At 48.4% G+C, this 24,040-nt stretch overlaps 1 protein-coding gene and 1 non-coding gene across 2 annotated transcripts in view; one reads left to right on the forward strand and one right to left on the reverse strand.

Moving 5' to 3' along the window:
- LOC135904210 (uncharacterized) overlaps nt 1-24,040 on the reverse strand; it is a 411,027-nt gene that overhangs the window by 101,319 nt on the left and 285,668 nt on the right. The window lies entirely within an intron of this gene.
- TRNAS-AGA (transfer RNA serine (anticodon AGA)) lies at nt 23,437-23,510 on the forward strand. Its single transcript has one exon. It is a non-coding gene; the product is annotated as a tRNA-Ser (tRNA).

Raw genomic sequence — 24,040 nt, forward strand, 5'->3', positions numbered from 1 at the left:
GTTAACTTGATTAGGTTCCAGGAAAGAGGCCATGATAAGCGGTGAGACAATGAACACTAGTTGCTATGGTATTAGTCTATTCTAGTCAAGTCGGAATGATCACGGATGCGCAGAACTCTGCTGTTAGTAGTCTTTCTAGCCTTGATTTGACAGTTGTCAGTTCACAGAAACATCCACTTCTTTTCTTTCTTCAGTGTTAGGGCTTTGGAAAACAGGGCCTTGTTACATGGGGTCAGATGATCATTTACGAAGGTAGGTGCGTTAGAAATACTGGAGAAGCCTAGGTCGCTGACACAAAGCTTGGCCTTACGAGCTTTACTGATGAAGTCAGATTTTTTAGTTCGAGAGCAGAAACGAGCAATGATGTTTTTTTTTGTCAGTAGAACATGTGCGCACGCGATGAACAATGTCGAGATCATGAGGTGATATGGAACATCCAGCCTTCTCCCCTAGCATTTCCATGATTGCGAGGCAGTCCTCTCCTTGGCTACAGGGAACGCCCTTGATCTCAACGTTGTTGAGGCGTGAATATTGCTCAAGTTCTTCTACCTTGCGAGTTAGTGAAGTGTTTTGAGATTTTAATTCTTTATTCTCGTTTATCAATGAGGTATTTTGGCCACGTAAGTCCTCGACAAGTTGATTCAAGTGTTGAGCACTTGATTGAAGGGATTCAACTTCCTTCTTTAACTCCGCAACATCAATGCCGGAATCTTTCATCTTTAGCAAAAATCTGCCGAACACCTTATCAGAGGTGTCTTTCGCTAAACTGTTAATTTTAGCCTCTAGATCCTCGATTTTTTTTAGAGTTCAGCATTAGTTGGCATGGCAAAAAATAAAATACAAACTCGAACACTAGCAGGAGGAAAACACAGTTGGTGGCAGCAGTGGCAGTGGTATGGAAAAAGGAAAGAAAAAGAAAATAAAAGTTGCGATGAATACCTGCGTAAACGATGAATTTTTAAAGATGTGGCTCATGCAATGCCACTGGTGCCAGTGAAGGGTGGGCGTCGGTGCGTGCTTATTTAAAGGGAAGGTGCTCCGGGCAGCGACCTCCAGTGGTAGTCTTGTTGATGATGTCAGCAGGCCACGATGAATCCACGCAGTCGCAGCTTCACCACGTGGCGATGATTTGTCCTGGAGGGCAGTACTTCGATCTGTGCCTTATGTACTTCGATATGTGCCTTATGTTTGCTTGCATCTTCATGATTAGCAACCTCCTCTGTGTGTTTGGCAGTTGCATATAGTCTCCTGGCCTAATTGTTTGCCCCCATATTCCACAGTATGGGCCTGTTGTGTTTCAAGTTCAGGTACTCCCGAGGTTGTGTTTCTAAAGGGAGGGGTAGTCGTCTTTGCATCCCATATGCTAGCTGGCATAGTATCGGGACGAGGTTCTGAGCTCTTGAGACGAAGAATTTGTGCTGCAGGCTGCAACTCTACTCTGTCTAGGTGCTTGTTCGTTAGCTCTTTCTCATAGAGGTCTTCAAGCATGGTACAGTTGGTAAGACCTGTTATTACTACCCGATTCCTGTATTCGATGAGTTGTCTTTTTTGTGTGCTGCTGGTAATTCATACCGTACCATACCTTGGACAAGCACAGCATCTGCGATTTTCTATAGTATCCACTCGTCCACCCCCATTATTTTGAAATTATTTTTTTCACCAGGTGTGGAAGTTGCGTCCAGGCATTGCATAATTGTTTCACCCACGTGCTGGCTCTGCGTCATGGGGTTACACTAGCTGAGGATTTGTGGATGTTGACTTGCGGGCATATTTGTCCAGCTATGTGGATCACAATGTGCAATCTGGGGTAATTCTTGATTCTAGTCATTCTCTTTTTTCCGACGTCGATATGAGCTGACTTATCAGAAAGCGAGAGGCCAGACTGGCCAAGAAAGTCTGCAGTGTTGTCAAGAGCTTGTTGCATCATTCTTGATTTCTGTATAAGATAGCTTTCCCATAGACTGTAATACACCATAGGCTGTAGTGTTTCTTGTAGTATGCCCGTGTTGTTGGTGTGTGTGGGCCAAATGTACCTCCAACTCTCACCTGGAATTTTCTGTCTTTCAGAAAGTTACTGTTTAAGTGCTCTACCAGAAATGTTTTTGCTCATCGTTCCTCTTATTAGAGCAGCATGAGGTACTGCTGTTAAAAGCCTCTTCACTCTCTTCATTCTTTCATAAGCGGTATTACACAATGTCCTGCAGTCAAGTTTCTGCTGCTTATGGCCCAGTCATATCTGCCAGAAGGGACAACTCTTGAAAAAGGTTTTCTTTGTGCTATGTGTGCGACGTAGTATGAGCATTCATACCTTGACATTTATACATCTGTAGAACCAGCTTCCTGACAGAGTACTTGCTATACCTGATCATGCTTGTTTGTGCAATGCTGTTGAACAATACATATTGATGCAATGAATATTTACACACTCGAATTATCACGAAAGATGGTTGTTTTACAATTCTGCCCTTTGCTTTCTTTTGGTGTTAGATTTTGCATAAGCATGCCCCCCCCCCCCCCCCCCTATGCAATAGTATATTGAAGTGTAAGGGTTCAATAAAAGGTTATGAACTAAATCGAAGTGCAAGAGCTTTCTTTCTCACCTATGACTCCCATCGAAATGCGACTTCCATGGCTGGCAAATCAATCCCTCGCCTTGTGTTAGCAGCAGAATGCTATAGCCACAGTGGGGCAGGTGAACAAATTGAAGAACAATATTTCTGTCTATAATATTTTTTCTTGCCTGTATGCAAGTAAAGTTTGGAATAAGTTTATCATTGCAAGAAAGCCCAGTTTGTGGTCTTTTATTGAATAAACCACATATTGTGTGTAGTTGAAATGCAGAAATTCGTTCTAAAATCCTCAGGTGATATATGTTCTTGCAAGTAGCATGGTATTTAATTACTTATAAAGATAGCAATCGCAGCGGATATCGTTATATGGGTTTACACACTAATATATGAGATCACAAGCTTATTAGAAACTTACTAGAAACATGTAAGGCATGAGTGTTTCTGCACACTTGATCAGCTGTGAACGTGCAAGAACTGCTTGTACTGGCAGACTTCACTGCACAGTTTTGATTTACTTTTCTTCAGCGTGTCGTTTTATACTGCTTTATCCCCACAAGAACAGGCCGTTTGCCTGCTTTTCGCATTGTTGCACGAGCTCTACATAATTGTGCAGGAGGGTACGTTGTCACTGTGCCACTATAGCAAGCAATTTGCTTAATCTACTAGCTGTACAGTTAATTACCTTGCAGAGCAAGTGTTCATATAGATGCAGTAAGGATACAAAGTCCGCAACATATATCAATGTTTATTGGTTTCTGTGCAAGAAAAAAAATATTCCATAGAAGAGGTGCAACTTAAGTGCATGTAATACTTTATTCAAGCCACGGATTTAATGCTATCGTAGCAAATTCATTACGATAGCCTACACTTTTGCTCTGTCAAATTCAATAAGAGGCAAGATAAGCTTTCAAGATGCATCGGGAAATTCGTGCTTGAAAACCGACAAGAAAATGCAACTGAACGGTACCGCGTTCAGCGCAACGTTGAAAGTTCGGGTAATTTGCTGTCTTGTCATTTGCCCTTGCCGAGGTTGAAATAATGCAAGCGGCTCCGTAAGCGCGATTTTTGCGTGCTACTCAACAAAAGAAAATTTTGACGACCTCGTCGTCTGCTGGGGATCGAACACCTCCTAGCACTGACAACTCGCAAAGGCGTACGAAGGAAACGTGAAAATGCACTTTATTTGCTGCGTAGCGTGTCAAAAAACGTACATAAATGGGAGAATTGAATATGCGGTACAAGTTATTTATTCTCCCTTCGCGTACGTACCGAATTCTACGATCCACGTCTCCGCGCATTGCACTTGTCGTTCGAGACGCCATTTTCCAAAACCGGCGAAATAGCTCCGTTGACAGCTCTCCGCGCAATTTCGACGGAAAATGGCAGCGATCGGTGCGACGGTGCGACTGTGCGACCAACCGGTTGGTCGCAGCCGAAAATCGGGGGGTCGGCACTGCGACTGCGATTTTCATCGCAAACGACGGAAATCGCACTTCCGGTGCGACGAAAATCGCATCATGTGAAACAGGCTTAAGGCTTTCATGGGCGCTATAACGTAAAACTATTCCAAACTTTTCTATTCCAATTCTGTTATCAGCCCTCCACGATTGGTCAAAAACTTTTTTCGACCACCCCCACTTCACCTGTCTGTCACGCGACGTCACGAAAACCGCGATACCTCCCCTTCTGATATGAAGTGTACACACTGATTATGCATGATTTGACAGAAAAAGGAAAAGCAGTTACTTCTGATTCGACCCCTTTTCGCCATTAGTCCTCGGCTATTGGTAAAAAGCTTTCGGGCTGCACCCACTTCACCTGCCTGTCACGCGACGTCACAAAACCGCAAGAACTCACCGCGTCAAAGTGACGTGTACACGATAAAGATGCATTAATATGCCGAACAAAACTGAATTTTCTTCGGAATAACCGCAGGCTGCCCCGTTCCGAAAGGAATAAAAGATCGCTGCCGCCGATCGCTAAGACGCTGGCTACTCGCACCTGCCGGAGAGCATGGTTGTATTTGCGTATAATAAAACTTCTTGCGTGGCCGTGTAACGTTTTCGAGCACTTTTGGCACATTTACCCCCTCATTCTGCCAACTCTTCTTTGCTGAGGGTCCGTTTTAGCGTCATTCTTGAGCTTCCGTTGCATGCCGCCGCGATTTTCGACCAGCCACCGCAAGGAAAGTAAGGGAAAGCCGGCCAATCGTAGACGCCGGCACCACCCTCTTCATCCGGTTATCGACTTTCAATGCAGTGGCTCGGCCCCATCGAATCCCTCTCCACTTGAGCGTTCTCCTCGCCTCTTGTCAGCCAATTAGATACGACAAGCCGCTCAGTGTAGGCAATGTTATTCGTTTTTCAAGCAAACGAAAGTGATCTCCTATGAACGAGGAGAGCGTTTGATTGGTCTGTTCATACAACCCTGCGGGTAACCGCCTAGTGCTTGCGTTGGTGGTTACGCAAATTTGACGTCAGAAGATTGGAATAGAAACATATTGGAATAGTTTTACGTTATAGGGCCCCATGATTCTATTAGCGATTACCTTAGTAAATACTTTACTGTCCGTTGCCTACAAAGTATTTGCTAAGGTCATTCCAAATAGACTCAGCAGCAGTTTAGACTTCTGTCAACCAAAAGACCAGGCAGGATTTCGTAAAGGCTACTCAAAAATAGACCATATTCACACTATCAATCAGGTGATAGAGAAATGTGCGGAATATAGCCAACCCCTATATATATATATATATATATATAGCTTTCATTGACTACGAGAAAGCGCTTGATTCAGTCGAAACCACAGCAGTCATAGGGGCATTACGGAATCAGGGGGTAGACGAGCCGTATGTAAATATACTGAAAGATATCTATAGCGACGCCAGAGCCACCGTAGTCCACCATAACGAAACCAATCAAATCCCAATAAAGAAAGTTGTCAGGCAGCGAGATATGATCTCTCCAACGCTAATCACAGCTTGTTTACAATAGGTATTCAGAAACCTGAATTGAGAAGAATTGGGGATAAGAGTTAATGAAGGATACCTTAGTAACTTGCGATTCGCTGATGATTTTGCCTTGGTTAGTAACTCAGGGGACCAATTGCAATGCATGTTCACTGACCTGGAGAGGCAGTGCAGAAGGGTGGCTCTAAAATTTAGCCTGCAGAAAACTGTAGTAATGTTTAACAGTCCCTGAAGAGAACAGCAGTTCACGATAGGTTACTGGAAGTGGTAAGGGAATACATCTACTTAGGGCAGAGAGTGACAGCGGATTCCGATTATGAGACTGAAATAATCAGAAGAATAACAATGGGCTGGGGTGCACTTGGCAGGCATTCTCAGATCATGAACAGCAGGTTCCCATTATCCCTCAAGAGAAAAGTGTATAACAGCTGCGTCTTACCAGTACTTACGTACGGGACAGATACCTGGAGGCTACGAAAAGGGCTCTACTTAAATGGAGGACGACGAAACGCGCAATGGAAAGAAAAATGATGGGTGTAACCTTAACGGATAAGAAAAGAGTAGATTGGGTGAGCTAACAAACGCGAGTTAATGACATCTTAGTTGAAATCAAGAAAAATAAATTGGCGTGGGCAGGACTTGTAATGAAGAGGGAAGATAATCGATCGTCAAGAATGGTTACGGACTTGATTCCAAGCAAAGGGAAGCGTACGAGGGGGCACCAGGAAGTTAGGCGGGAAGATGAGATTAAGAAGTTTTCAGGGACAACATGGCCACAATTAGGAAATTACCGGGGTAGTTGGAAAGTATGAGAGAGGCTTTGCCCTGCAGTGGGCGTAACCAGCCTGATGATGACAATGATGAATTCGTCCAATAGCACTACTAGAGTCGCCTCACTTGATAACGTCCTAGCGTTAAACGTTGCCAGGTTCACATTCCAATAACGGCCTGTCCGGATGCAAAGATTCTTAGCATCCTCTTTTGTGTCGCAGGTCTGACCACCGCCGTAATCAGTTGCTTCGCAGCTGCTGGGGACCGAGGGACGGGGTTTGACTGTTGCATTCATACAGGAGGTTACGGCCAAATGCTGCACCAGGGTGGAGAATCCTGCTCTGGTGAGGGAGTGAGTTACCGGTTCTGGTCACTGGGTTCAGAGGCCGCACTCCAGGCCTGTTCATACAAATTTATCAACACGCTGAGTTTTTTTATTCCGGTGCAAAATTGTGCTGCACCGCGGTTTGCAGCATGGTCCTTTTGCGTGCGAGGCGGATGTTCTGCCTCTACGCCATCGCTGCATCCTTTTACTTCAACATATATATATATATATATATATATATATATATATATATATATATATATATATATATATATATAAATATATATATATATATATATATATATATATACATATATATATATATACGTCAAGGGAAATTATTCTAAATCGTGACGTATGGGTTAGGAAACTCAAAAAAGAATTTGTGTAGTTCTCCTTACATGTCCGCCCGCATAGGTGACCGTTTCTTCGTCTTTGTCTTCGTCAGAAAGACCTAGTGATGAAAAAAATGGCGGAGGGCAATAAAGGCGACGGCAACAGTATCGATGTCGTTTGACATTTTGCTCAATATTTGCTGTCCCGATCGCGTTAACACTTTTATCTCTTGTTTCTGATATGCTTCGGCTTGTATTGATATCCGGAAGTTTTGTCTCTAATTTACGCACAGCCCACCGCACACGAAGATATGTGTGTCCTAAATATTGTTACGTAGAAAGACGCAGACGAAAAGCTATGTATAAATATATTTACAAGGAAAATACGCTGCGCTTGGCCAAGAGGCAACAGCCCGCGCTAGCTTCTAATTGTCGTCGTCGTCTTCACACTGCTGGCCTTTCGTGATCGCACATATTGTGCCATAGCACTACCCCCGGCTGCAAAAGCGCCGTCCCGGAGTGACTAAAGATCGGACTCGGAAGCAGTGTAGTAGGCCTTGAGCCTACTGACGTGTACATCACTAGATGCCACAGGACAGGACGAGGTTGAGCCCGCAGGAGCAATTTCGTAAGTCACAGGCGTCACCTGGCGCAGCACGCGGTAGGGCCCTGTGTATCGCGAAAGAAGCTTCTCTGAAAGTTCGACGTGACGAGAGGGCGACCACAGGAGCACGAGCGCACCAGGTGAAAACTGTACGTCACGATGGCGGGCGTTGTACTGACACTGCTGAGTGGTCTGTGAGGCCGTAAGTCGAGCACGGGCAAGCTGGCGTGCATGGTCGGCGAGGGCGATGGCGTCGCGCGCGTACGCGCTTGTTGAGACCGCAGCAGGAGGAAGTGCCGTGTCTAGGGGCAAGGTAGGTTCGCGACCGTACAGTAGATAAAAGGGAGAAAATCCGGCGGTGTCGTGCCGGGAAGAATTGTACGCCAATGTTACGTAAGGAAGGGCAATGTCCCAGTCGTGGTGGTCCTTGGAAACGTACTTGGCCAGCATATCGGTAAGAGTACGGTTTAACCGCTCTGTCAGGCCATTGGTTTGAGGATGGTATGAAGTAGTCAGTTTGTGTTGAATGGAGCAGGAACGCACAATGTCAGCGATAACATTCGAGAGGAAGTTTCGACCACGGTCAGTAAGCAGCTGTCGCGGGGCGCCATGAAGCAAGATAATGTCACGCAAGAGAAAGTCCGCGACGTCAGTGGCGCAGCTGGTAGGGAGAGCCCGAGTGATAGCGTATCGGGTGGCGTAACCAGTCGCGACGGCTACCCATTTGTTCCCAGAGGATGACGTGGGAAAGGGACCGAGCAGGTCTAATCCAACACGAAAGAACGGTTCCACACGGACGGTGATCGGCTGGAGATGACCGGCAGGTAGCACCTGAGGTGTCTTCCGACGCTGGCAGGGATCACAGGCAGCAACATAGCGTCGAACGGAGCGAGCGAGACCAGGCCAATAGAAGCGGCGGCGGACGCGGTCGTACGTGCGGGTTACCCCAAGATGTCCTGCAGTGGGTGCGTCATGCATCTCAAAGAGCACTGTCTGTCGTAGATGTTTTGGCACGACAAGAAGAAGATCAGGGCCATCAGGGAGGAAGCTCCTTCGGTACAGAATGCCGCCCTGGAGGACATATCGGCGAACGGATGCGTCGGTAGGTGTAGAGCGCAGACGCTCTATGAGTACTCGCAGCGATAGGTCTCGGTACTGCTCATCGGCGATGTTAGCGAAGGCAGACACAGAGAAAATGCCGTCGGCGGTACTACTGTCGGCGTCGTCAGGCTCGTCTACCGGGTAGCGAGACAGGCAGTCAGCGTCCTTGTGTAGTCGGCCAGATTTGTAGGTGACAGAGAACGAATATTCTTGGAGGCGTAAGGCCCAGCGACCAAGCCTTCCTGAAGGGTCTTTCAATGAGCATAACCAACAAAGCGCGTGATGGTCTGTGACAACGGAAAAGGATCGGCCATATAAGTATGGGCGGAATTTCGCAACCGCCCAAACTAGGGCCAGACACTCACGCTCAGTGATGGAATAGTTGCGCTCCGCGGGTGAGAGGAGCCTGCTGGCGTAAGCGATAACACGGTCGTGGCCACGCTGGCGTTGTGCCAGTATTGCTCCAATTCCGTGACCGCTGGCATCAGTACGGACTTCGGTAGGCGCAGAAGGATCGAAATGTGCCAGAACTGGAGGCGTTGTGAGAATGTCGATTAGATGAGAGAATGCAGAGGCCTCGTTATCGCCCCACTGGAAAGGAGCGTCTTTTTTCAAAAGGTCGGTTAGTGGTCGGGCTATGGCGGCGAAATTCCTCACGAAACGGCGGAAGTACGAACAAAGGCCGATGAAGCTGCGCACATCCTTGACACACTTCGGAACAGGGAAGTGCGTAACAGCAGGGATCTTGCCTGGGTCCGGTTGCACTCAGTTCGCGTCAACGAGATGTCCAAGGACGGTAATCTGGCGACGGCCGAATTGGCACTTCGATGCGTTGAGTTGCAGACCGGCTCGCCGAAAAACGTCCAGGACTGCTGAGAGGCGCTCGAGGTGCGTAGCGAACGTTGGGGAGAATACGATAACGTCGTCCAAGTAGCACAAGCACGTGGACCATTTGAAACCGTGAAGAAGGGAGTCCATCATGCGTTCAAAAGTGGCAGGAGCGTTACATAGGCCGAACGGCATCACCTTGAATTGATAAAGACCGTCGGGTGTTACAAAGGCAGTCTTCTCGCGGTCGAGATCGTCCACGGCAATCTGCCAATAGCCGGAGCGAAGGTCAATAGAGGAGAAATAGCGAGCACCGTGGAGACAGTCAAGGGCGTCATCAATCCGAGGTAGGGGATACACGTCCTTTTTGGTAACCCTGTTAAGGTGCCGATAATCCACGCAAAAGCGCCATGAGCCATCCTTCTTTTTTACCAGTACAACCGGTGACGCCCAAGGACTACATGACGGTTCAATAATGTTTTTGGCAAGCATTTTGCGAACTTCTGCGTGAATAACTTGACGCTCAGCTGGTGACACTCGATACGGGCGGCGATGAATAGGAGGGGCATCGCCGGTATTAATGCGATGTTTGACAGCTGTAGTTTGGGCTAAAGGATGATCGTTAAAGTCAAAAATATCGTGGTAGGAAAACAGAACATTGTAGAGTTCACGAGCGTGCTCGGAGGGCAAGTCGGGGGCAATCACCTTCCGTAAGTCAGCGATGGTACAATTTGTCGACTGCGATGGTAGAGGAGTATCGGATGAAGTGTCGTCTACTGCAATGGATGCTACTGAGTGATCCTCGAATGAACAAAGCTGGGCCAAAGACATCCCACGTGGCAGCACTTGTGTCGTCAAGCCAAAGTTGACCACTGGCAGGCAGACGCAATTCGCCGTAATAGATAAAACTGTATGGGGTACTGTGATCCCGTGCGTAAGGAGGACGTCTTGCATAGGAGCCGCGATGTAGTGACCGTCGGGGACTGGTGGGGATGACACTAGGTCAACGTAGGTCAGTGCCGAAGGTGGCAAGCGAACGAAGTCGGCGGAACTGAGGCGACTGGGGTGTGGTTCAGCAGGATCCAGAACAGGCAGGTCAAGGCGGAGAGTACTGGCGGAACAATCGATGAGGCAGAATGTGCGGAGAGGAAGTCTAAGCCGAGGATGATGTCGTGGGGACAGTGGGCGATGACTGTGAATAGCACGATTGTTGAGCGATCGGCGGAGGAGACGCGGGCTGTACACATACCAATTACGGGGGCTGTTCCGCCATCGGCGACACGGACAACAGGCGTCGTGGCGGGCGTGATAATTTTACCGCGATAGCGTTAAGGAGCTCGTGTCGCAGAAAAGCCGGTGTCGTCGGCGTCGGTGTCGGTGTCGGCGTCGGTGTCGGCGTCAGCGTTTTGCGGCGTTGACCGTGAGCGATAAATCACGGCAGGCACTCCATAAATAAAAAGCAACTTCAAAGATGGGCTGGGTGGGAATCGAACCAGGGTCTCCGGAGTGTGAGGCGGAGACGCTACCACTCAGCCACGATTTCGATGCTTCCAAAAGGTACAAACGCGCCTCTAGTGAATGCGGTGTTGCCTTCGAAACGAGCCGTGGAAAGTTATACTGTGGTGTATATCGGTCATTATGAACATGTAACTTACAGAAGTCGCAATTACACGAGTAGCGAAGTGCGTTTCGCTGCATTTCTTCTGCGCTTTCCGCACACGGAGAGCCATCTTGCGGCAAACACAGAAGACCCCCTCCTCTCCATGTACGGCGCTGCCCCGACAGATGGCGCGCCACGCGCGCATTGGAGCTGTCGCGGCTGGGACTCTCTCCCCTGACAACGCTTCGCCTGGCTCCCTCTGTAGAATCAAGCGTCCTTCCTTTCTTTAGATCACTATCTCTCTATCTCTCTGCCCGTGCCGATCACGGCGTTTGGCTGGCGTGCATCATTTCCCCCTCCGGGATACCGAGTTCTTTGGTTCGCTCCGCTTGCTCAGGCGCACGTTTCGTTGCTGCGCCGAACGCCGCGTTGCTCGACCATATGGCTCGACGCTCACCGCGTCTGATGCGGGGCGCCTCGTAAGTGATGGCTGCCCTGTAGCCCATTGTCTTACACCCATTGGCGGGTCGACGGGAACGCTATCGCGTTCCACTCTTGAAGGCGAAGCTTAAGCGTCCTCCAATTTTTCATGAGCCGGTTACGAAGGTCAGCGCTCATTACGGACAAGTGCGCCCCAGTGTCTATGAGAGCAGACACAGAAACACCGTCGACTTGCACGTCAAGAAGGTTCAGATGAGTGGGCAAAGTCAGTAGAGGATTTGGCGGCGTAGGGAGCAATGCAGGGTCACCTCGAGGCGCTGCATCGGCTAGTTTTCCGGCTGGGAGCGGCGTCCGAAGGGAGTCGGCGAATAGGAGCGACGGGGCTGGGGAGAGCGAGATTGTCGTCGTTGGGGCGAAGGCGAACGAGAATAGGGGCGGTTCGTTGCAGGAGAATCAGTGGCGGCATTATCGGAGCGTGCGGCATAGGGACGAGAAGGGGCACCTGAGGGGCGAGAGTAGGCAGTGTAAGTAGACCGGATCGGGGAACTCCAGCGACTACGACAGTGCCGAGAAATGTGCCCGATTCGATGGCAGTGGAAACAAATAGGCTTGTCGTCAGCAGTGCGCCATTCAGATGGGTTGCGGAAATGTGGTGGGTAAGAAGATGCGGGACGGGGCGAAATCGAAGCCGGGCGGGTATCAGGGCGATGGGCCGAGCAGATGGTGTGAAGACCCATGTTTTCAAACTCCTGGCGGACAACTGCCTGGATCAGTGAGACCGTGACTGCAGATGTGTTCGTGGGACTGGAGTCGAAGGCAGCCGGATAGGCGGCCTCGATCTCACGCTGGACGATCCTGGTAATATCGGCAGTGTTGTTGGGACGAGGAGCGTCGGCACAGGAAGATGTCGCTGGGGTGTTGGGCAGACGGGCAAACTGCTGGTCAATACGTCGGCTTTTGGCGAGTTCCAGGCGGCGGCACTCTTTTATAACAGCACCCACCGCGGCTACGTTGTTGCAAACGAGCAAGTTGAAGGCGTCATCGGCAATGCCTTTGAGGATGTGGGAAACCTTGTCTGACTCAGGCATGTGGGTGTCAACTTTGCGGCACAGAGCCAAGACGTCCTGAATGTACGTGACATAGGCCTCTGTTGACGTCTGCACACGGCCGGAAAGCGCCTTCTGCGCGGCAAGTTGTTGACCGTAGGGGTTGCCGAACAAGTCCCGAAGCTGTGTCTTAAGTGAATCCCAACTGGTGAGCTCATCGTCGTGCGTGCGATACCAAACTCGAGGTGTGCCACCGAGGTAAAAGACTACGTTAGCGAGCATAATAGTAGGGTCCCACCGGTTATTGCGGCTGACGTGTTCATACAGGCGGATCCAGTCATCGACGTCTTCCCCATCTTGGCCCGAGAATACGCCAGGATCACGGGGAGCGGGGAGAGTGATGTAGGTCGTCGAAGTGGCAGCAGGTGTCGGAGCCGGCGGAGTCGGGTTGTCGTCGCCGGGAGTCATGAAGGAAGGCTCGACGTACCGTCCACTGCGAAGCTCCGTGACGAGGTACGGGGAACGTCCACCTCCACCAGATATGTTACGTAGAAAGACGCAGACGAAAAGCTATGTACAAATATATTTACAAGGAAAATACGCTGCGCTTGGCCAAGAGGCAACAGCCCGCGCTAGCTTCTAATCGTCGTCGTCGTCTTCACACTGCTGGCCTTTCGTGATCGCACATATTGTGCCGTAGCAATATAAGACACGAGGGCTCAGCGGTTGCCAAGGCTCCTTTAAGACTCGAATGCAGAGTAATTGCGCTGTTGTTTTGTGACGGCTTGCGCCTTCTAGTTTTATTATTCCAGAGGTATAAAGTCAGCCTGAACTGTTGTTCTTATTGGCAATGGGACTCCTGTCGCGAAAAGTCGGCTTGTCAAGGAACCAAATATGTTTGCTGCACTACTGATGAATATGTGCCCGTTGGAGGTAGAAGACGATGACGATGACAAGAAGGATATTCCGTTTGCAATTCCAGGCTTGGGGAGCCGCACCTATAGCGCAGTACACGAATAATTAGCCATCTGTAACGGAGCTACATCTGACAGTGTGACTCTCACGTGAATGGAGGCCGTTCAGGTGCAATGATGAGCCGTGTATAACGCGCTCAAAGAATGTTTTTAAGGCCTTTTACGAATAACAACATCTGTCTAATTGCCATAATGCAAGCTTTTTAGGTTTAGATGTGTGATACGGCTGAGAATATTATCAGCTTCGAAATACTTGATATCCCTCTTTGCAAACTCTAAGCTCTGGTGTCCTATTATAGCACATGACCCCATGTCTTATATTGATGGAATGCCACGGATGTAATAAATATTTGGTGTTCCTTAGGGAGCAGTAAATCCATGCAAAACGATGTAAAAAATTCTGCACGGTAAAATATTTTAGGGCTGAAAGGGTTAACGGGCGAACTTGTGCCCAGAGCTGAAGAAGATCACAAAGTAGCTTACGCAGCAAAGGTATTAAAAAAATTGGCAGCGGCTTAGCTCAGCTATGCCTGGATATGCAAAGAGAATGCTTGGTTAGCCTTGTTAAATCTTGGTTTCACTTGTTTGACCTTTGATTTATCTGTTATTATACTTAAGTATACAATCATAGTTAAGCCAGATATGACGGCTGTGCAGAGGTTCTCGGCTAGGCATGATTGATCAGGCTTGGGTAGACACACATCATTCGACGGTGCGATGCCTGTTGTGCCACAGGGAAAACGCAAGTGCTAGACTTGTAAAGAGACGCCGCGAACATGCGCAGTGTCGAAGCACAAATGGACAGTGCGTGAACGCACCCTTTACACTGATCTCGGCGGTGCGACGGCTGTTGCATTCCGCGACCTTCTCCAGTGAAGCATCTCGCCAGACGCTATCCGCGGGATGGTCAGACCCTGCTTGGCGACGACGGATCAAAGCTTTCCACTCCCGCGCAATGCTCAGAGAAGACGGCCCGACCTCGCGCACATCAATGGCCATGCTCTCAGTGACTAGTTTTACTGACTAGGCGAGCCCGGCGCTCGTTCTAGGGAGGCGTGCGGCAAATAACGTAGTCAGGCGGCGGCCCAGCTGCGGAGAGCGCATGCGCCGAGCCGGCGGCTGCGGCTAGCGCACGCCGCGGCGTCGGAGCTCGGCGTGGCCAGTCACTTGATGCGTTGCTAAGGCTACGCCGCAGCCGCGGTCCAATGAGGTTCAAATTCGCGGCGACGGCGAAACTCGGCTCGGCGAGGTTAATGAAGCTTTCGCTTTAAAAACGTCCTCTGCTGCGTGCCACAGTTCTCTAACGCCGATTGCGGCCTCCCTTGATGGAACCACACGTCGCCGTTTCCCATTGGTGGGGCAGGTCTTCGGTGGGATCTCGTACGCATGCACGCAGGCTGGCAGGCAGGCGCACTCCACGTGTCGTGAATCCTTCGTGAATTTTAACACAAAGCCAGTCTAATGAAACGTGATAATAAAAAATTATGAATTACTTATTAGAAAAACCGTGCAAATAAACGATCTATTCAAACAAGGTATATGCCGGTAATATTTATCTTATAATTATTGATAATTGGGTTCAAAACAAATTCAAGGCTCCAAAGCAGCGTTGCATTTAAATTAAATGTAGTCGCAACCACAGTGTAACTCCCCCTAATAGCATAGCTGTAAGACGGTGGAAGCCTAAATGGCACTGCATATATTGCACACACTTAAAAATGATTTTATAGACTGCAACCATTGTGAAAGTCCTCGCAACAAAGTCACTGTATGACAATGACAATGACACTGCATATAATGCACATAAATAACTAACTAACTAACTAAATAAATAAAAAAGTAGAAAGGTACATATAAGCAATGAAATAATCCGTGCACAAGTAGCAGAGAAGGGAAGCATGTAAAACATCACATTAAAATGGCATCAGATATTGGTGTGAACATAACGCAGAGAAAATTGCTGCACTTGTGGTTTACGAGAATCAGCAAGTGAAGCATGGAGAAAGTATTAGGCAATTCTACGGCCTCCAAGACCTACAATGCCATAAACTAGATTGTCTCAAGGTGTACACTCCTGGCCGTTTGTGCAAGTGAAGTGAACAGGGTATGCTTCCATTCAAGCCAGGTATCTATCTCTTTTCCGGCTTGCACTGCACTCTTTTCACATGTTGAATACAAATAGCCTTGGTAAGGAACAATACCAACAGGTCACCACACCAACAAAAGTCACAAACACAGTGCTGACTGAAAAGTGCTGCCATGCTTTCCCTTTTACACACTGTGACGAGTCACCGGCAGAGCATATGCGATAATGTGGGGCAGACGACACCGGTCAGTAAAATGGAGAATGGATACATGAGGTGAGAAGCATGTGAAGCGCCAGCGAAAATTTGCAGGAAAAGGGGAGGGAGGCGAATGAGCAGGCATTGCTGACGTGGATGAGAAGCAGGGTAGTCATGTCTCCAGCTGTCCTCTGGAGATGGGAAGTAGTAGCTTCGGACCACGGACCGACGAGAAGATCTCTGAGGGTTGGCCAGCAACAGCTTCCAAGACCTTACTACGTCGCCATGGCTGCGCTCCGCTACCCCCCTCCAACCCCATTCTCCCATAACCAGCCTTGTCCAGTGCCACAGAGACAATCACCTGACCACGTCAGCAACACAACACCGGACTTGTCCAGACCGCCTCCTGTGCAACGCAAGTCTCGAAAGAGGGCTACAACCTTGTCGCTCGTGTTGCGTATTCGACGGCTAGACGCCGAGGGCGGCAGGACGACCGGTCCAGGGAGTAGATGACGCACGCGGCGTCAGGAAGAGAATGACGTTTATTCTATCAGCGACGGGCTTTTTGAGCGCTTAACAGCCAATCAGGGGGTGGAAAAATAAAGAAGGATATCGCGGCAAGCGGGGCAATGTTATCTGCAGATTTCAACGTAGAATGCTACCCGCACTGTGAATGTTAAACTCGCAACGAAGGTCGACGCCTACGCCGTGTTGGCACTACGGAGGCTAATATCTTGCGCCACGCCGTGCTGACGTTCACCGCTATTCCGACGGTCAGAACATTCAATTCTTAGGCACTATGTGTCACAATTTTATTAAGGCCAGTCAGACTAGGAACATTAGGCGCTAATATCTCATTTGTTTTGATTATGTATATACCTAGTTTTGTGAATATCTCTTAATTTAGTTTGCTGCTCATTTGTTTTGGGTTCCAATTGTGCCTTGGGATAAATGCTTAACATGTTTGCATTATATCTCTGTCCATTCCTGGAGTTCTGAAATTCGTGACAATCGGCGAGCCTGTCAGGATTTATTCTTCCTGCGTTGCACTTCCACATGCGCAAGGGTCTCGCTTATGGGGGGAGTTGTACGGTATCGAAGCCCATTCTTGTGGTCCAACGTGGGTGGGTACTGCGCTAGCCAGCACGCAGCCTACTGAGTCAGTGAAGTACTCAGGGTATCCCCAAGCCGTCCATTCCCGCCGCACTAGTGCATTGACCGCAATGCGGTCTCCCGCTGTTATGCCCACTTTTTTGCCCGAAGAAGAGCCGACAACACACCTCTTTTGCGAAGCAGGGTGCACCGATGTGTACTTGAGGTAGCGAACAGTGCGAATTTGCTTCCTAAACATTTTGAATAACAGGTTCGGCTCTTCGCATGGCACAAGTCACGTATCACATCATGGCACATCATGGCAGATCATCCCATCATGGCACATTACTTATCTGTGATGAGTGCTAGCCTACGCAGACGTTTAAAAAAAGTCCTCACCCCAGCAGCTACCCGAGTGCTTCGTGTGGCCGACGGTGGCGTTTTCGTTGTTCTTGAAACGTATACTGGGCGTTTAATTATAGCCGGCTGCTCTATTCTGTTCTCTTTGCTGTGATCGACAACTGCCCTCACGACGTTTTCCTTGGATTGGACTTTTTATCCACGCATCCTGCTCTTATCGACTGCGCGACCGGTGTTCTTCAGTTAGAACTGCCTCAACTAGCCGATGGTCCGAGTACCGCCCTCCCCCCGCGCGCTAGTCCTCGCTTCAAAATGTGCGTCTGTCACCCGAGGCAGTTACTTACGTGACGTGGACGCCTAGCCACAGGTACCTGACGGTGAATATGTGCTTCACCTCATCATCGACGCGCTTTTGAACCAGAACGTTGCTGTTGCACACACGTTGGTCAAGGTTACAACTAACGACGTCGTTCTACCGCTTCTAAATTTCGGCCTGTGTCCTCAAGTGCTCCCAGCCGGCATGTTCTTGGCCAGTGTTTTTAGCGGTTGCGAATTTGACATTGAGAGTCTGAATGCCAAGAGTAGGTTATTACTTCCAATAGCGGCTGACTGCTCTGGTTCCTCAACGGATAACTTCGCGAGAATGATTGCACCTGGCCTCACCTCTGCACAGGCCACAGACATACGACTCCTGCTTGAATCGTACAGTGACATCTTTGATTTTGGTGACAGGCCATTAGGCCAAACATCTGTTCTTCACCACCGTATAAAAACTGGAGATACGAATCACATACGTCGGCGTCCCTATCGTGTGTCGCGTGCTGAACCTCGACTCATCCAATTAGAAGTGGACGAAATGCTCTGCAAAGGGGCCATCGAGCCATCGGGCAGCCATTGGGCTTCGCCTCTCGTCTGTGAAAAAGAAAGATGGCACCAGGCGTTCTTGCATCGATTATCGTCACTAAAACAAGATCACACGAAAAGACGTCTACCCACTACCACGCATCGATGACGCCTTGGACTGCTTGCACGACACTAAATACTTCTCGTCCATCGATCTTCGATCCGGCTACTCGCAGATTTCAGTTGATGAAATGAATCGCGAGAAGACGGCCTTCATTACGCCGGATGGCCTACACGAGTTCAAAGTCATGCCTTTTAGCCTATGCAATGCTCGTGCGACATTTGAACGTAGGACGGACTCTCTTCTGCGGGGCTACAAATGGACCACCTGTCTTTGTTGCCTTGACGGCCTTATTCTTTTTTCTCCCACGTTCGGCAGCCACCTTAGCCGACTGGCTGCAATTCTTGCGGTCTTCCGAAAAGCCGGCCTTCAACTGAACTGCACGAAGGGTTAATTCGGGCGCCGTCAGATCACCGTGTTGGGTCACCTCGTCGACGCCTGCGGTGTCCGACCAGATCCGAAAAAAGTTCACGCTGTACGCAGTTTCCCTGTGCCACGTTCTGCCTCTGACGTGCGCTGTTTCGTGGGCTTGTGTTCTTACTTTCGCCGTTCCGTCAAAAACTTCGTCGACATTGCTAGGCCTTTGACAGATCTTCTAAAAAACACGCCATTCACATGCGGCCTGGAGCAGGCTCACGCGTTCACCGCTATCATCGGGTTTCTGATCACCCCTCCCATACTTGCCCATTTTGATCCGTCTGCACCGACCGAAGTCCGCACCGTCGCAAGCGGCTATGACATCAGCGCTGTTCTCGCCCAACACCAGAATGGTACCGAGTCCATGATAGCTTACGCCAGCCGCCTGCTGCCACCTTCCTAGAGAAATTACTCCATCACCGAGCGGGAGTTCTTGGTTTTGGTTTGGGCTGTCGCCAAGTTCCGGCCATATTTGTACGTCCGTACGTTTTCGGTCATCACAGACCACCACGCACTCTGCTGGCTGTCTTCCATCCAGGACCCGACTGGATGACTTCGTCGCTGGGCTTTACGGCTCCAGGAATTTTCATTTAGTGTTCACGTGCCGCATGTTCGTGGTTCATGACACCATCCTCTACCGCCGCAATATCAACCCAGACGGCCCTGAGTTGCTACTTGTCCTTCCTCGTCATCTGCCGCCCATCGTTTTTGAACAACTTCACGATGCACGAAAGGCGGGATACCTTGAAGTTTTGAATACATACGACCGCGTACGACCGCCTGTTCTTCTGGCCGGGTCTCTACCGCTCTATGTGCCCTGATGTCCAAACTTGCGAATTGTGTCAGCGCGGGGAGAAACCTTCCCTAGCACCTGTCGGACTACTCCATCCCATTGAAGTTCCCTCTTAACCGTTCTTTCTCGTAGGCCTTGACCTGCTTGGCCTTTTTCCGACAACGACTAGAGTGAACAAGTGAGGCGCCGTCACTACTAATTAAGCGACACACTACGCGGTAACAAAGGCGTTGCCGACTAGTTGCACAACTGACGTCGCCGGTTTTCCCCTTCACGACGTCATTCTCTTGCACGGTGAACCTCGACAGTTACTTACAGACTGCGGCCGCTCATTCTTGTCTCGAGTTATCGACGACCACCTCCACTATTGTGCCACTGAGCACAAGCTCTCCGCCGCCTACGACTCACAAACGAACGGTCTTACGGAACGTCTCAACCAAACAATCACAGAGATGCCGCCGACGTACGTCTCCAAAAGTCACCGCGACTGGGACGCTAGGTTGGCTTACGTGACGTTCGCGTATAACTCGTCCCGACATGACACCGCAGGACATTCGCCCTTTTATTTCTTGTATGGTCGTGACCCCACTCACTCTTTTGACACCATCCTCCCTTCTGTGCCACGTGTTGCAATTGAGTACGCTCGTGAAGTCATCGATCGCACTCGCATGGCATGTCATGTTGCCTAATCTCGTTTATTGGCGTCACAGTATATACAGAAAGAGCGTTACGACCACTGCCACATCGCGCTGCTAAGTTCGCACCAGGTGCTTGGGTGCTCGTCTGGTAACCATATCTTTGGGTTGGCCTCTCCCAGAAGCTTCTCTCTCGCTGCGCAGGGCCTTACGAACTCCTACGCCAAATTAACCGCTACACTTTGATACAACCTCAAATGCAGGTTTCGCAGCTGAAGCCATACTTCGCTCGCTATTCCTCGCCCGCCATGCTTCGAGACGGCGCTTCACCATCCGGGGGGCTGTTACGGAATGATGAGAGAAGACAGAGGAAGAAGATCGGAGACGCTGACTGCTGTGTGTTGTTGGTGGTCAGCCATCCTAACTATTCTGACTCATCTTGTATGTAAATTGTAGATGAAGTTTTTATATACTCGCAACATCCCCGTAACAATATCGCAACTTACACCTTCCCTAGGAAAGAACTTGTGCACAATATAAATACACATCCAGTGATATTGTTATTTTTAATCCTTCCACAGAAATAAAGAGACAGTTGTTAGCAGCTGTCATGTTGTATGGTCTCTATTTTCTCCCTGCGTAAATTCCGTCCTGAAAAGTTGCATGAACTGACCGGCGAACACATAAGGACACTACAAATTTCACCCAGTGAACACAGCTGGTTCTCAGAAAATGCACCAATACGGTGATAGGTATGTGTTGACATAGTGTAGCAAGTTAACTTCAACACTGCTGCAATGCTTTAGCTGTCATACTACTACAGTGCTTATGAGACCACAGAAGTGTAAGTGCAGAAGAAAAAAAAAAGCAGGTTCCATAAATTTGACTTCAGCAAACACAACATAGGCTGTTTCGTGTGGCTAAAACACTAGATAATACGTAGAAAGTACATGCACAGGTATACTTAGCTATAGATACTCGCCTATCCAACTTAAAAACTTATTATGAGTTGCAGTGCATATGATGCTTGCTCTACAAACTGGCGGTTTCATCAAAAATACTTTTAGGATGAGATAAAATGCTTCCATCTGCCCAGTAATCGAAGTCTTACTGGTAGTGTTATGATTTAGACTTGCTGGTTGAAGATATTCGGACTTCAACAGCACCGAGTAGATTGAATAGAAGACTGCCCACTGTGCTGACCAAATACATAGTATGAAAGAAAACCGGTGAAAATGATCCCAAAGTATTAGAAATACTTCTTGACAGCTTTTGAATGAGGACTTGTTGGTTGCTTATCACTATTAAAATTACACAAGTGCCAACTGGAATGTTCTATCTGGTGCTGTAGAAATCAAATTCATTTGATGAGCAACACTGCAACATCGAGAAAATGCCATAGCAAGTGCAAGCAGACAACTTAGCTCTATATACGAAATGGTCTTCTTAAATGATTGAGCATCAATACACTGATCTACCAGCTATGTAATCTATACCGTTTTGACTTAAAGTGAAAAATAATGTAACTGGACACAGACTCTCAACTACTACAATGCCGATTTGCAGGAATGGGAATAGCTCGGCAAAAAATTTTTAATGGGAGAAAATCAAGCTTGCTGGAAAAACCTCAGTACAGCAGTAACGTCCTCAATACTTCCTTTTGGACGAGTTGATTCATCTTGAAACATATGGGTGACAGCACAAACAGACGACCACAAGAAGGGGGACACATAAACACAGCGCTGACTAACGACTGATTTTATTGGCAAGGATAGCACACCTTAATCAGGGTATCTCACATAACTTGAGCCAAGAATTTAAAAATAAAAGGCGCGTTGGAAGCGAAATAAACTGAACGCATACTGCTGGGAATAGCCTATAGTAACTCAGATATCTTTTTTTTCCCCATACTCACTAAATAAATTTAAATACCTAACTTTTTCATTATTGGCTGAGGGCCCGAACTATGATACAAAGATTTGTAGAACGCCTTCAGAAACCGCCTATCGAGTTGTCTGCTTTACGATATGTCTCACGTAGTCCTCTTTGCTGGGTTGCAAAGAGAGCCTGCGAAATATGAAACAAGCCATGGGATGGAGCGCTTGCGCAGTGGTATGGTGCTCCTCTTAAGCGTGCGTTCGGTGAACAAGGCCGGCTCCCGTCGGATGAGGCCGAAAATGTATGCTGCAGGCAAAACGCTGCCAATGAGATAAGGAACTTCCTGTCACTTTCTGGTTGTCAGTCATGATGCAGAAGCTCCCATCTTTGAAGCGTCTAGCGGTTCAGCTCACGGAGTGTAGGTGGAGGTGCATCTTGAAGGAGTTGCTGCGGTGTGCAGGAGACAAGAAAATGACACAAGATGGAAGCAGTGCCTGCGTCATGGGGGACGTCCACATACCACAGAACATTATGCATCATTTGCCGAAAGGATCCAAATTTGGGGTCCAAGCTGATGTTCCTGCGCAAGATCTCACTGCAATGAATCGAAAGTTGCCACTCAGGCGAAAGATGATAATCGGGACCGCTGCCTACGTGAAGGTGTTAACTGCCTGCGAAAGTTTGCTCCAAAAACCCTGGACTCGCACCGTACTAGATTGTTCAATGACGTAGTGTCTTTTTTTTAAGATCAACAATCTGATGCTTACGCAAGCTGACAACGACGGTGGGTTCGCCGTTTTACTGGAGTGAATTTGCAATGAAAAAGGCTTGGTAGCGGCTAATAGGAACTTTGTACCCGTAAAGAAAAGTGAATGGCGAGGAAAACCAAGTTCGTTGAGTTTTGTAAGCAATTAGACCTTCGCAGGTTTGCCACGGACATAGCTAACAGAATGGAAACAGCTTGCGGGGGTGTTTCACAGCAAAGACACAAAAGGCCGAAGTTCCCTTTAGGACTGGTCTTGGCTAAGAGGGGTCGTGGCAGAACTGTGTTAGCCAGTTTTTGCTAAAGAAGCTCAAGACGTTGCTGTGAACGACCAATTTCCTGTGAAAAAAATTCAGCCGCAGTAGTACAATGTTTAGAGGGAAATGAGCTGTTGGTCTCTGTGTTTTGGTAGACATGCAAGACTTGCTTATTCTGATTCGCAGAATCAACTGCTCGTGTGTGTCAAAGAGTGCATCGAAGATAACAGTCATGTATCTTTCCAGAACACCATCGGTTTGGCCATTAATCATTTTCTATCATTATAGCAGCTTTATTTGAACTCTACATTTATTGTGGTAATCGTTCTGCGAAAACCCGCAAGGTGGAGAGAAGTAATTATGGGAAAATGAGACAACAACCCAATCGTAGCAATTGCTATGATTGCCATCTGCTACCCTACCGTCTACTAACTGCCTGGTTAGCTCAGCTGGTAGAGCGGCTGCCCCAGAAAGGCTGTGATCCCGGGTTCGATTCCCGGACTAGGATGAATTTTTCTTCACTTCCGAGAATTTTCTTTCGAGGAAACCGTATGGGTTTCCATCGTGGCAATTGGGTCGATGCCTAATTTTTCCGTAACTACTTTTATTGTATTTGGCGAGCAGTCGTTTTCAAAGCGCGATGGCATTTGCATAGGCTCTTGCGTAGCCCTTATTCTTTCTGACATTTTTCTGACCAAGGTGGAAAATACACTTGAACAAGTGCTTAATGGATACCGGTTTTAAATTTCCTTTGGTATGTTGATGATTTTTTATTGCTTTCAAAAAAGCAGCCCATCTTCACCTACCCCTCTACATTTTTAGCAAACATAGACATGGGTTGAGTTTCACCGATGAACTCCCGGACCTTTCATGTTTACAGTTTTTAGACCTAGAAATCATGTTCTGTGATGGACGCGTTTTCTGGGGCTACTACCCACGAGTTAAGAAGGCGTTGCTGGCTTTTCACTCGGCACACTCAAAGACAATTAAGAGATGTATAGCGGTGTTGTGTATGAAATCGGCTCTCCTAAAATTGTG

Source organism: Dermacentor albipictus, chromosome 10 (genome assembly GCF_038994185.2).
Source record: "Dermacentor albipictus isolate Rhodes 1998 colony chromosome 10, USDA_Dalb.pri_finalv2, whole genome shotgun sequence".
Lineage (NCBI taxonomy): Eukaryota > Metazoa > Arthropoda > Arachnida > Ixodida > Ixodidae > Dermacentor > Dermacentor albipictus.